At 42.3% G+C, this 13,416-nt stretch overlaps 1 protein-coding gene across 1 annotated transcript in view; it reads left to right on the top strand.

The window, feature by feature from the left end:
* LOC145406645 (uncharacterized) overlaps positions 1–13,416 on the top strand; it is a 97,881-nt gene that overhangs the window by 74,420 nt on the left and 10,045 nt on the right. The window lies entirely within an intron of this gene.

The raw sequence follows: 13,416 nt of genomic DNA, 5'->3' as shown, positions 1-13,416 counted from the left end.
GTGGTGTGCTCTCTTGCCCTCCTTGTCTGTCCTACTCAGGCAGCTCACTACCTTGGTCATGCAGTAAGCACTGCCACGTACAACTATACTTGTGCCAAGATCTCTGATACATGTTTGTGTGCCTGTGTTCTTTCTTTAATTTTATTTTTGTGCTGTACCTTATTGTGAATATTATGGGCCCTAGGAGAGCAGCAGTGTCTCTTGCTGAGAACACCTCTGAGCTGCAGAAGGTGATGACTTTGGTGGAGAAAGTGAAAGTGTTTGATAAGGTGAGGGAAGGCATGTCAAACACTGCAGGCAGCCATGTCTTTAAGGTTAATGAGAGCACTGTGCATTATATACAGAAGAATGAAAAGTGTAACCAGGAATCTGTGTGTGCCAGTGACTCGCAAAGTGCGAAGGTTGTGCTGCACGTGTGAGGCAGAACAATATTGAAAATGGAAAATGCTTTGAAGTTTGAACATACAGTTAACTCGCATTGTTTTTTTTTTTTTTTTTTTTTTTTTTTTAATAGTAAAGAAGGCAAGGTCATAAGTGGGGTAAATTCACTTAAATTGTGCAGTGTATTTGAAACAACACATGATGTGACCATGAAGCTCTTGCTGCTTCGCACTAGCTTTACAAGCTGCTGCGAGGTGGTGTGCACAGCAGTCTCTCCCAGTCCCGTCAGTTGTCTGTCTTGGTATATGATTTTGCTAATCTTTTTTCATTGCTAGTAAGCATTCAGCTAATAAAAGTAAAGCTGGTACTGCATCCAAAAGACAAAGGAGGGCATTAAGTTTGGACAAGAAGCTTGAAGTATTGCAGAGATAAGATAAAGGCTGTAAAACATTGGTGATTGGCCATGCCACTGGATTGAGTGAGAGTGCCTTACACACAGTATGTGATAATGCTAGCAAAATTTTTGCCAGTATTAACCCACCGTGTGCCAGTGCCATTTTAAAATGGTCTGACATAATTCCACGGCCAGTGCCAGTGCCGTTTTAAAATGGTTTAAAATAAAAAAATTCACTGTGACCGCATTCTTAAAGATTTGCAGGTAAAAATTGGCAGGCATGTATAGTAACTGTTCCTCTACCATCCCCCAGGCTGTCAAGGCCATAAACTCACTCGTTCCCCCCCTCATGCTCGCTCTGCCTCACTCTGCCTGTGTGCCTCACCCAGTGCTGTACATAGTGAAGGCATTTTGTAAATATTTTCATGTAAGTGTAAGTTGTAAATATTTACTTGTAAGTGTACGGACTATATAGTGAAGTCAAGTTGTAAATACCTTCTCGTAAGTGCCGGAACTGTATGTTATGAAATCAGGTTGTACCTGTCTTTAAGTAAGTGTAAGATAATGCATTCATAGTGAGAAAGACATGCAAATTGTGATAGATGTTGAAGTAATAAGTAATCAGAAAAGTGTACTGAACATTGCTCTACCTTTTCAGCATAAATAGCTGAGTATACCTTACGTAGAAAACAGTTTTCTCTCACATGTGGTAAGCGTGAGAGAGCGGCTGTACCTGTACGCGAGTATGCGGGACTCAATAAAACCCATTTCCAAGCCTCAGTGAGCATTTTAATGGTGAAATTCGTTGTTTTGCACATCAAAATCTATCATATTAGCCAAAAAAATAAAAAAATAAAAAAATGGCCGGATCTGGGGCAACCCATATGGCTAAAAATAGCTGGCACGTGGCAGGTTAAAGCTGGAACTTCATTATCAGCACAGAAATCATCATACACACGTTACTCACAAATGGAGAGGATGGAGATGTTAACCACCTGAACCGAACATGAAAACAAAGGATGTAACAAATTACCGAATCGGCAGTCATTTACCGAATCAGCACTTTTAATTGAAAAGTATTACTGGTATAATTTTTATAATCATATAGGATCATACACTCCTAATTCCCACCGTCACTAACTCAAGAGTTGCCAATGATCGCCAGCTAGTTCAATATGGAAGTCAGGCTACTCATGCAGAGACCACAGAAATTGCATATCTTTAAAAATCTCTCCCTTGATATTTAATGATATACCATACATAAGTTCTCATATTATTCTTTAGTAGTTATACTAATTTCCTAGATATGTTTTAATGCGGTAAATGCAGGAAGCGTTACTGTAGAAGCCATGAAAGCACACTGGATGTGAGAGCATTCATCACATATTCACAAGTCTCTAGGTGCACATTTTGTTTGAAACCCATATAATTTAGCTTTCTAAAAGTACAATGCTTCATCTCCAAAATGCTGAAGAAAATCTATGCAGTTTTTCATATGAAAATTGTACAATGTTTAAAGCCGAAATCGTGCAGAGACGAGACTGCCGGCCGAAATCCGATGATCCTGAGGGCTCCAAAATACTGTACAAAAACTCAAAACAACATGCCAGTGGTGTACCCTGAACAGGGTATTCGTCTAGACTTAAGGAAATACTTCAGTCTAGGCACTGTCCATTTTTCTCTGCGATGGTTTTCCATGATCTTTGTGCAGTAGGTCCACCAGGGCAGTAGACACACGTGAGTTTGTTATTGTTTATAATTGTAACGTACGATCTTCAGCCGTATCGTGCTAATATTTCTTAATGAAGAATCGTTACATGTTTCTCAAAACACTGTTTATTTTGTTTTGATTGACAAATACATGAAATGGATGTAAAATAAAGCTTATTGATATTTAAGGAAGGAAAGAATAATAACCGTCCCCAAACTGAGATGGTAGACTCAGCACACCATTTCTTTATTTTCTTTGATTATAATACAGCCTCTCTTCCTTGTAGCAGTGACAAAAATATTGTTGTTATAATTTCTCCCTTCCTTTTAGTGACACAGAGGGCACATAAAATGAACGGAGTTTAGTAGACCGACTTTGATGTCGAAAATTAAATAATCTGGTGAAGAGTGGCAGTTTTTCCTTGGATAGTCTATCTATCTATCTATTGCCAGACGCCTCAATCCCGTTTGGGGTGGCCACAAACAAATCGCCTCCAAGCCGCCCTGTCCCCCGCCATTTCACTGCCCTGCTCCCAACTGACACCCCCCTCTCTCATATACCTCTCCACCCCATCCCTCCATCTCATCCTCGGCCTCCCCCTCCCTCTTCCCCCCTTCCTTGGATAGTGACATCGGGAATTATCAAAAATATGTCAAAAAATTTTATTTGATGTAATTATTATTGAAAAAAATCAGGATTCAGAGCAAACATGTGCTAAAGTTAGTGGAAGTGTTTTGCCTTTAGCGTCTTAACTCACCTTGACAGACTTCTGTTTTGTATAAATGTTGATTTAAAATGCAGATGCATTTATTTGCACTTTAAATCAATGTTTATGCAAAATAGAAACCCATCAAGACGTGTTGGCGATCTAAAGGAAAAATACTCACTAACTTCAGCACGTTTTCACACCGAATCCTGATTTTATATTAATAGTTTAAGCACAATTTTTTTTTTTACTGGATTTAAGATAAATAGGTGTGTTTGAACCTGTATGGTGATAAAAGTTGTATTTTCCAATTAAAAGTGCCGATTCGGTAAAAGATTGCTGATTCGGTAAGTCATTGTTCCGCAAAACAAGAACAACAAAGAGAGAGTGTTACCTTTGCCTCCCGAGAAGATTAGTCAGTGACTGCGTGTTTGCATGTGTATTTGTTCGCGTACAGTGAAAACTCAGTTATCAGAGTTTGGAAAATCCAGTTTTTGGCACATCCAGGCTGTAACTGAATGATACAGTGGTATGGTAATCATCATCATCATCTAATCCTATGTTGTCCCATGAGGAGCGTTGGAACCCGGGGCTAGGCAAGGTGGTCTTATCATTTAAGATGAGAGTGACCAGCCTCACTCATCCATGAGTGGCATTACATGAGCAATAAACCCCAACCACCCCTTGGATATAAACCTGCACTGGCTCAGTCCGATTGGAGTGCCTTAATAACCCACTAAACCACCAGGCACCATAATTTGGTTAGTGTATATGATTACCACCCAGCACAGTAAATGGTTTCGTGGTGTACAGGAAACCGTTTGGTTTGTCACTCAGTGTAGAGTCACCCAGAGACAGAAGGAAGAGGAAAGAATGAAGGAAAGAAAAACAGAAGAGGAAGGAAGGAAGGAGAAAAGGAAGAGAGGAAAGGGCAGTCACCAGAAAGCAGCACTTCATTGAGTGAGTGGATGGTGAACGCCCCCATCTGCCACTACATAAAATTATCCGTATGATAGCTCCAGGTTATACAGCAAGCATCCGGTTGTTAAGAAGCGAGTCATGAGTAAGTGAGAGTGAGTCTACCTTCCCCCCCACCCACGTCTCTCGCTCGCACCCGCTCATGAGGGTAGTGGGATGGAGTTTGGTAAGATAATTCACAAGGAAGGGAAGCCACCACCAGAGAGATGCTCGTGTTTGAACATTCTTTTGTTCGTTCTTGTGTATAATGAAAGAGAGAGTATTGATACAAACAATAATGTACTCTATTAATAAATCAGCGTAACAATACTTTACTTATGTTACAGTAAATGTACGCTTCACTTCAAGCAGCAGAAAGACCTTACCAGTTCAATTCATATTCCTCCAGTTTGATTTCTGTAGGTTTATGACTATTTTCGGGGTGGTAAATTACTTTCTTTTCCTGAAAAATTTACCCCTTGTTATTATCATCACGTTGCTTATGATTGTTTGTTTCTGGCATAATGGAAAAAGCTTACTCAGTGCACTCAGATGTGGATTTCATTTCCCAGTTTCCCAACTGGGTAGGATAGGTTCAGTTAGGTTCGGTTAGGTTAGGTACAGTTAACCCTTCCACCTAGGGGGTGTCATTTTTTGACTGGATGTCCCACACGCAGGGTTTTGAGATACTGTATATAAAGATAATTTTTGACATAATATTCCACACCAAAAAATAGACCATATTTTTCTGAGTAAAGTGATGTAGAAAAAGTAAATAATTACCTGTTTTTTGAGCTGTCAAAGACTGTGATGGAGCTCGACCAAGTAGTAATTAGAGCGGCCAGAGGTTGCCGCAGCAGCAGAAACATCTCGTATTGCACTAAGAGACAGTAAACTAGTGCTCCGGTGATGACAACACCTCAATGTTGGCACCTCCTGATACATGAACCATTATTGGTCCTCCAGCATTGGCATGCAAATATCGAAAGTCCAGAACATGTTATGTGCCATCCAATGGCTACAGACATTTTTTTTTGTGGCACGTATATGTGACACCTGATGTGAAAGGGGTAAGCAAGGTTAGGTTAGGGCTAATTAAACACTTAGGACAGTCCCTTTGGTCATTATGCTGATGAATCAAACAAGCGTTGTCACAGCAGAACAGCAAAAAACAATGGGGAAACAGATTTAACAAGAAACATTTATTTACCACCCTAGAAATAATCAGAAAAGTATAACATTATCTGGAAGAAGAAGAACTGATTTGGTAAGTTGCTTCTACTGCTTAAAGTAAATCGTATGTTTATCTGTGTTTTTCACTGAATTGATTGTGATTCTGGACTATTGGGGCACCCCTTCACACCATATAGCCTGGATAATTGGGCTATCACTGTGTTTGTGCTCGTGGATGAAAGTTGTTTTATACAGTTGTCTCAAGTAAACTGTAGGCCTAGTGTACAGGTAAATATATGTACATACTTGCAGCAGTTGAAAAACTTATTCCTTTCATTTTGCTTTATTTCCTATGAAGAATTATGTTTAAATTATATGCAAATTACTTTACGCAACCTCTTCAGGAACAATTCTCTTGCATAAATTAAGAGGTTACTATATGGCTGGTGGCCCAGCAATGTAAAGGGGTTGGTGTTGATTCTGTGATCATCCGGGAGAAGGCCAGAAGCATTTATGACCATCTCAAGACCCAGATTCCAGATGCAGATGCTCCTTGCACAAACACAGCCGGGTCAGTCTTTTCACCGAGGGCCACCGAGAGCCACTATTTTTCTCTTGTATGTTCATTTGTCTTTTTGTCATCAACATACAGTACATAAATCACATTAAAAGAATATCAATGTCTTGTCTACAGGAAAAAAAAAAAGAGAAAAGAAAGGATTGGTAAGAAAGGGTCTGTCTTTTCACCAAGGGCCACTGAGAGCCACCTAACTGGGTTAGTCTTTTCACTAAGGACCACCGAGAGCCACCTAACCGAACTTAATCGTTTGACAGGTGTGAGCAGCACATTTCCCTGTTAAATATAAAGACTGGGGAGGTAGCATCCTTTGATTATGAGGTGGCATTTCATTTTCCTGAGGAGCTAAAATAAAAAATAATAATCCATCCATCCATCATCAAATCCTATGTTGCCCCATGAGGAGTGTAGGAGCCCTGGGCTGGGCAGTTGGTCCTGACATTTAAGATGAGAGTGCCCAGCCTCACTCATCCCCGAGTGGCATTACCACCCCTTGGATATAAATCTTCTCCGCCTCAGTCTGACTGGAGCGCAATAATTACCCACTAAACCACATGTATGGTTACCACCCTGTGTAGTAAATGGTTTCCTGGTGTACAGGAAATAATTTGGCTTGTCACACAGTGTAGAGTCACCCACAGGCAGAAGGAAGAGGAAAGAATGAAGGAAAGAAAGATGGAAGAGGGAGTGTAAAGTCACTTGTAGGCAGAAGGACGAGGAAAGACTGAAGGAAAAAAAAACAGAAGAGGACGGAAGGAAAGAAGGATGGAGGAGAGGTAAGGGCAGACACCCGAGAGCAGCACTGCATCAAGTGAGTGGATGGTGAGTGCCCCCACCTACCAAAAAAAAAATAAGTAAATAAAATAACAATAATAATAATAATAATAATAATAATATCATCACTGAGGAGAAGAATTACTGTCCAGAGCAGGAGTGGAATGCAGCTGTGAGACAGGCCTTTTTGGGGGGGGGGGGGAAGATGCCAGAGAAGACCTTTATCATGGGGGAACAAAGGGCTCCAGGATTTAAGGCTTCTGAGGACAGCTGTACCCTGCTGTGTGACAATGCTCCTGGGTATATGATAAAGTCAGGGTTTCTTTATAAGGCATCCAACCCCACAGCAATATTATGCAAAATTAAAACCCTTGCCTGTGTTTGGATGCATAGCAAGAAGGCATGGACAACCAGTACCCTCATCCTTGAATGGTTCCACTACTGTTTTCTTCCTGAGGTGCTGTGCTACCTGGTGGAAGCAGGCATTTAATTCAAGGTTCTCCTCATCCTTGACAATGTCTTGGGCACCCAGAGTTGCTTCAGGTGCTGCCTGAGAAGGTGGAGGTGGTGTTCCTTCCCCCAAGTACCCTTACTCTCAGCCAGTCTTACACCACGTGTTCCATGGCTAGGATGCATCGTGCCTTGGGCAAGGACCCTAGCTTTGGGAGTATTGACTTATCTGAAACAGTTCACCATCGTCCATTGTCTCTGTGGTGAAGTACTACAGGACTTCAAACTGGAGACAATAAATGCCTGCTGGAGGTCACTGTGTTCTCAATGTCTGAAGGATTTTGCTGGCTCTGCCTCCAAGCAGTTGGCAGCTGCAGTTTAGAGGACAGTAGCACTCCCATGGCAGGTTAGTGGTGATGGCTTTGACAGCATGGGTGAAATTTTTATCCAGGATCTGCTTCATGGCCATAATACCAAACTAACAAAGGCAGACCTAGAGGAGATAGTTTGGTTTGCTGATGAGGAGGAGCTGGAAGAAGTGGTTGGTTGTGCAGCTGTGGGTGAGCCAGTGGGCATGACTCAGGAGTGCACTAAACACACATTCACTCAGGTGCATTTACCTCAGTGACTAAATGACCTGGCGTGATGTGGCTAGTGTTAGACCAGAGCTGAAAATTGCCGCTACACAGCGCTCCCATTGCAGTTATGTTAGGCTGGCTAGTTGATTCACTATTTTAAATGTTTGGTTCCTTTTTGGGCAGACCTTGTATAGAAAAATTACTCTTGTGAAGAATAACATACCACAGCATAGGTATTTAGATGCATTTCTCATTAGTGCTGCATGGCATATCTGTAATGAGTTCAATACGAGATGTTTGGAGGCAAAGCCCCCCATTTGCCATCTCCCCCCCCTCCTCTTCGCCACTAAAAATTTTGGGAGGGGAGGGCAATTGCCTCCCTTGCTCTCAGATTTCCGGCATCCGTAGTGATGCCTGGGCTTCTAAAATTTCTATTAGGGCAACAGGGCTAATACCCTTTTGTACATCAGTACACAGCATGAATGCCCTTCTTTGATCTCTCTGCATACGTCGTTGAATTGTCCTGTTGAGGGAAAAGCGCTTGAGTGCAACGCGATGTATTCCGATATCAGTCTGAGTTAAAACACAGTTATTTGATGCATGTGGTACAAACAGTAACTTAAATTTATCTCATTCTTATCAACTTTGCAAGCTGTCTGCTAACTCTTAGGATAGTTCTTGTTTTAAGTCTCTCATCACCCCATCCATTTATATTTTGAACAACCATGGGGACATCACACAACTTTGTCGCACTCCCACACTGATCGTAAACCATTCACTTAGATGCCCATTAATCCTTACACATGCTTCACTACCATCATAAAAACCCTTGACGACACCTAGCAGCTTACCATCTACACCGTACATGCACAAAACTTTCCACAATCCTTCTCTGTCCACGTTGTCATATGCTTTTTCCAGATCCATGAATGCCATAACCACCTTATGGTCCTCCTCACAAGCCTTCTCTGCTATCTGTCTCACTGCAAATAATTGATCCACACATCCTCTGCCACTCCTAAAGCCACCATGTTCATCACTCACTAGGACTTTTGATTTTTCTCTTACTTTCTGTATAATAATTCTTCCATATATCTTCCCTACCACACTCAGTAAACATGTGCCATGATAATTCTTGCACTCACTTTGCTCACCTTTATTTTTGTACACGGGTACAATCACAGCCTTTTTCCACTCTGCAGGCACAGTGTCACTCATCTATGCCTTGTTACATATCTCCAACAAGCTCTTCATTCCACTCTGTCCACTACACTCAAGCATCTCTGCATACACCTTATCAACCCCAGCTGCTTTCCCATTTTTCAGCCGTACCATGGCACTCTTCACCTGTGCGAGTGTCATGTCTCCTGGCACTGCATTCCTTCTCTGCACACCCCCAAAATCAATCATGTTTGCAGCCACTCAGATCTTTCTATTCCCATTCATCATGCTTTCAAAATATTCTTTCCATCTGGTCCTTACTTCATCCCCATGGGATAATAATCTACCACCTTAATCCTTCACATGGTCACATTTCTTTCTGCTTTCACTTCTACATTTCCACATTTCTTTCCATAATAACTTCATATTTTCAGAGTAGTTCACGTTCATTTTTCTTCCTGGATCAACCTTCTCCTTTTTCCTCTTCAGTAGTCTTTTTACGTGCTTCTTGCTCTCAGTATATTCAGTTCTTATTTCAACTGAACCCCTGTCCTGTAACCACTTTAGCCACTTCCTTTTTTCCTCCACCGCTCTCTTACCCTCCTCATCCCACCATGCCGTACCTTTCTTCTTCTTGTTACTCTTGCCACACTACACACCACTTTAGCGTTCCTAACTAAGCAATCCCTGTATGCATTCCACAGGCTGTGCAGATCCATTTCATTCCAATTCACTGATTCTAACTCCTTCCCTACTTTGGTCCTGTAATCATTTGCCATTTCTTTGATCCTCAGCTTCTCAACTTTCAGTCTTTCTCCCTGATTACTCTTCTCTCTCCTGGTCCACCTCACTCCTCTCAGCTTGATCTTGCATACCACAGTCATATGATCTGACAGACCTCCACATTGTCCTCTCACGGCCCTCGCATCAGCAACCATTCTCATCCTCGACCTCTCTGCAAGCACGTAATCAATCAGGCTTCATTCAACACGATCCCTGTTCCCTCTATACCATGTATATTTATGTGTATCTTTGTGTTTAAACTACAGGTTACAAATGCACTACCTCCTCTCCTGACATATCCTTTAGTCGCTTCCCATTATCATTTTCTCCTTGTTAAGGAGAAAAGAAGGCTTTTCCGGGAATGGAAGAAGGGTGGTAGCAAAGAGGAATATTTGGCTGCCAAGCATAGGGTTAGAAGAGAGGTATACAGGGCAAAGTCTGAGTCACAGAGACTTTTACTTGATAACCTAAATCATGGGGAAAGGAAAAATATGATATTTAGGGTGGTAGGTGAGGTGAAGAGGGATAATCGGGATATTGTAAGTGAGCAGTGTGTGAAGAATGATGAAGGAAGAGTAGTGGTGAACAGTGAGGATATTAAAGATGCATGGAGAGAGCAGTATAACTGGTTGTTGAATGAGGAGTTTGACCGGGACAGAGAAGGTTTGGAGCCAGCAGATCCAGTGTCTGGCCCTTGGCCTTTGATTGATGCTGCTAATGTGAGTGAGGCAATAGGCAGGATGAAGGTGGGGAAGGCAGCAGGTGTGTCTGGGTTGACTGCCGGAATGTTGAAGGCCTCAGGCAATATAAGGGTGAAGTTAGTCACTGACCTGATAAATAGGATTATTTATATGTTGTCCCAGATGATTGGCTGAAGAGTGTAATTGTAAATGTGTTTAAAGGGAAGGGTGATGCCCTGGAAAGAGGAAATTATAGAGGTATAAAGCTTTTAGATCAGATAGTGAAGGTAATGGAGAGACTTTTAGAAGGTATGATTAGAGAAAGAGTGAATATTGATGAGATGGGTTTATGCCAGGTAGGGGGACCACTGATGCCATATTTATTGTTCGACAGCTTCAGGAAAATATATTGGTAGGAGAAGGGATCTTTATTTTGTTTCTGTTGATTTGGGAAAGGCCTTTGACAGAGTCCCTAGAGAGGTGGTGAAGTGGGCAATGAGAAAGCTTGGCTTGGAGGAGTGGCTGGTTAGGGTGGTTATGGCTATGTATGTGGGTGCTCACACCCAGGTAAGAGTGAATGGAGATTTGAGTGATGGGTTTTCCGTGAATGTTGGTGTGCATCAGGGGTCGGTTTTGAGTCCCATGTTGTTTATCATGGTACTTGAAGCCCTTTCTCGTGACTTTAGAAACGGACTCCCATGGGAGTTGTTGTATGCTGATGATTTGGTGTTGATTGCAGAGAACGAAAAGGAGGTGGAGGAAAGGTTTAGGAAGTGGAGAGATGGTATGGGGCACAAGGGCTTAAGGGTAAATGCAGATAAAACAAAAGTGATGATATCTTGGGTTGGTGGCGGTTCTGTCAGACGAGGGAGAGTGCCCATGTGCAGTTTGCCACAAGGGTGTGGGAAGCAATTCCATCTTGTGCAGTGTTTGTGATAAATGGATGCATAAGAGATGTAGTGGTATCAGAGGTAGACTGCGAGATAATGCTGATTTTGTATGTACGGCGTATCGGGGAGAGCAGGTGGAGATTGTCAGACGTGAAAGAATTGAACTTGCTGGTGAATCTCTTGAGTGTGTGGAAGAGTTTTGTTATTTGGGAGACATGTTGTGTGCTGGAGGTGAGGCTGGAGCTAGCTCTGTGGCTAGCGTTAGAAGTGGTTGGAAGTTCAAGGAGCTCTTGCCTCTCCTGACATTGAGAGGACTCTCCCTATGTGCTAAGGGGTCTTTGTATGCAGCATGTGTTAGGAGTGTAATGCTATATGGTAGTGAGACCTGGGCAGTGAGGGAGGAGGATATTTTCCGGCTCAGACGTACAGAAATGACAATGATTAGGTGGATGTGTAGTGCGTCCCTGCATCCAAGGTCTGGGGGGGCTGGATTCACGATGGAAGAGTTGAGAGGTAGGATGGGACTGGAGTGTATTGGTGTTGTGATGAGGAGAGGTAGATTGAGATGGTTTGGACATGTGGAGAGGATGGGGGATGATAATTGGGTGCAGAAGGTGAGAAGTGTTAATATTGGGGGTGGGGTTACGAGGGGTAGACCGAGAAAGACACGCGACGAGGTCATTAAGTGTGACCTCAGGGTTAAGGGACTGAACAGGGAGGCTGCAATGGATTGTGCAGCATGGAGAGCCGCCATTAGGTGACCAAGGCCAACGCATGCAAGCATGTTGGAGCCTTTAAAAACGAAAACAAAACTCCATAACAACCCATTATGTCATCCTCAGGACCAGTGCCTACTCTTCCATTCATATCCCCCATTTCGATCACTTTATAGCTCTTGGGCATTTCTCCCACTACTTCATCCAGCTCATCCCAAAACCTTTCTCTCACTCTCAGTCCTGTCTGCACACGGTGCATATGCTACAATCACTGCCACTTTCACCTTCTCAAAATGTACTTAACATACATAACACCTCGAGCTGACACATTTGTAGTCTCTCATTCCACTCTGCCACACCTCATCAAAAAAGTAATTCCTTCCTTGCATCTTCCTCGCCCATTCATTCCCGATCTTACACTTTTAACACCCTCCCACTCCTCCACTTCCCACCCTTTCATCTTTGTTTCACACAGTGCCAGCATGGCATATCTTGCATTCTTGAACACATTCACCACTTCCACCCTCTTGCTCTCCTCATTCACACCTCTCACATTTCACATACTTGTTCATATTGTATGTTACTTATGCAGTCCATCCCTGTGTCATAAGGTATAAAATTACATGCCATAATAATGATTATTAAGTGTGCAACATGTGGTACAAAATGTAAGATTGATGTTAGAAAAAGGCAGAAGCTGAAAAGTTGATGATGTATAAATATGATGAGTTTGGCAATCAGAGGTACAATGCTGAATGTGGTGAGGGCAATAATTGTTTCAGAATTCATGAAAAGTGTTAATTGGAAAGGTTTAAGAAATACCACACAGTAAACTGGAAAATTAAAGATGACAGTTGGTTTAAATTGGTTCCTCCCACCAACAGACCTACTGGACAGTGTTGAGTAATGCATAGTATGTGCCATAAAGTATTTTTATATTCACCTGTACTGGCAGATTGCATGCAGGTGTTATGAGTTGTTTGACACTGTGTGTGTGCACATGTGTGTGAACAAATTAGCTCAGACAGTTTTTGTCAAATTTTGACCAAGCTTGATGGAAGTATTGAGGCTTAGCTAAGTGCTTGGCCATTCTGTTTTTGGAATAAGAGGTCACAGGGCAAGGTCAAAATTTTACATAACTTGATCAGCTTAACCCCTAAAACGCGGCTGTGTACGGCCGATCCCCCTGCTGTGGCGGGGTTGTAGCGGTGTCTGAGTACCTTTGGGAAAATATTTGCCAAAAATCAGAGATTAACCCTAGAGCATTAAAATTTTTATGGCATATAGTACTTACATTCAGCTTTCTCCTGAGACACATGTTGAGCCTTCGTGGACTACCAAAGGACCTGTGAAGACTTGCAAAGTTGGGTAACAAAGTATTCACTTTCACACCTCCAGAAACTCGGTTTTCTCTCTACCACAGCCTCAGTCTGTCACAGTACACTTTATACAACAACGTACAGGTTGTTTGGAATCCGTATTTGT

The sequence above is a fragment of the Coenobita brevimanus genome, chromosome 71 (genome assembly GCF_032717465.1).
Source record: "Coenobita brevimanus isolate Jiangsu-jjx chromosome 71, ASM3271746v2, whole genome shotgun sequence".
In the NCBI taxonomy this organism is placed as follows: Eukaryota; Metazoa; Arthropoda; class Malacostraca; order Decapoda; family Coenobitidae; genus Coenobita; species Coenobita brevimanus.
This window is presented reverse-complemented; position numbering and strand designations above follow the sequence as displayed.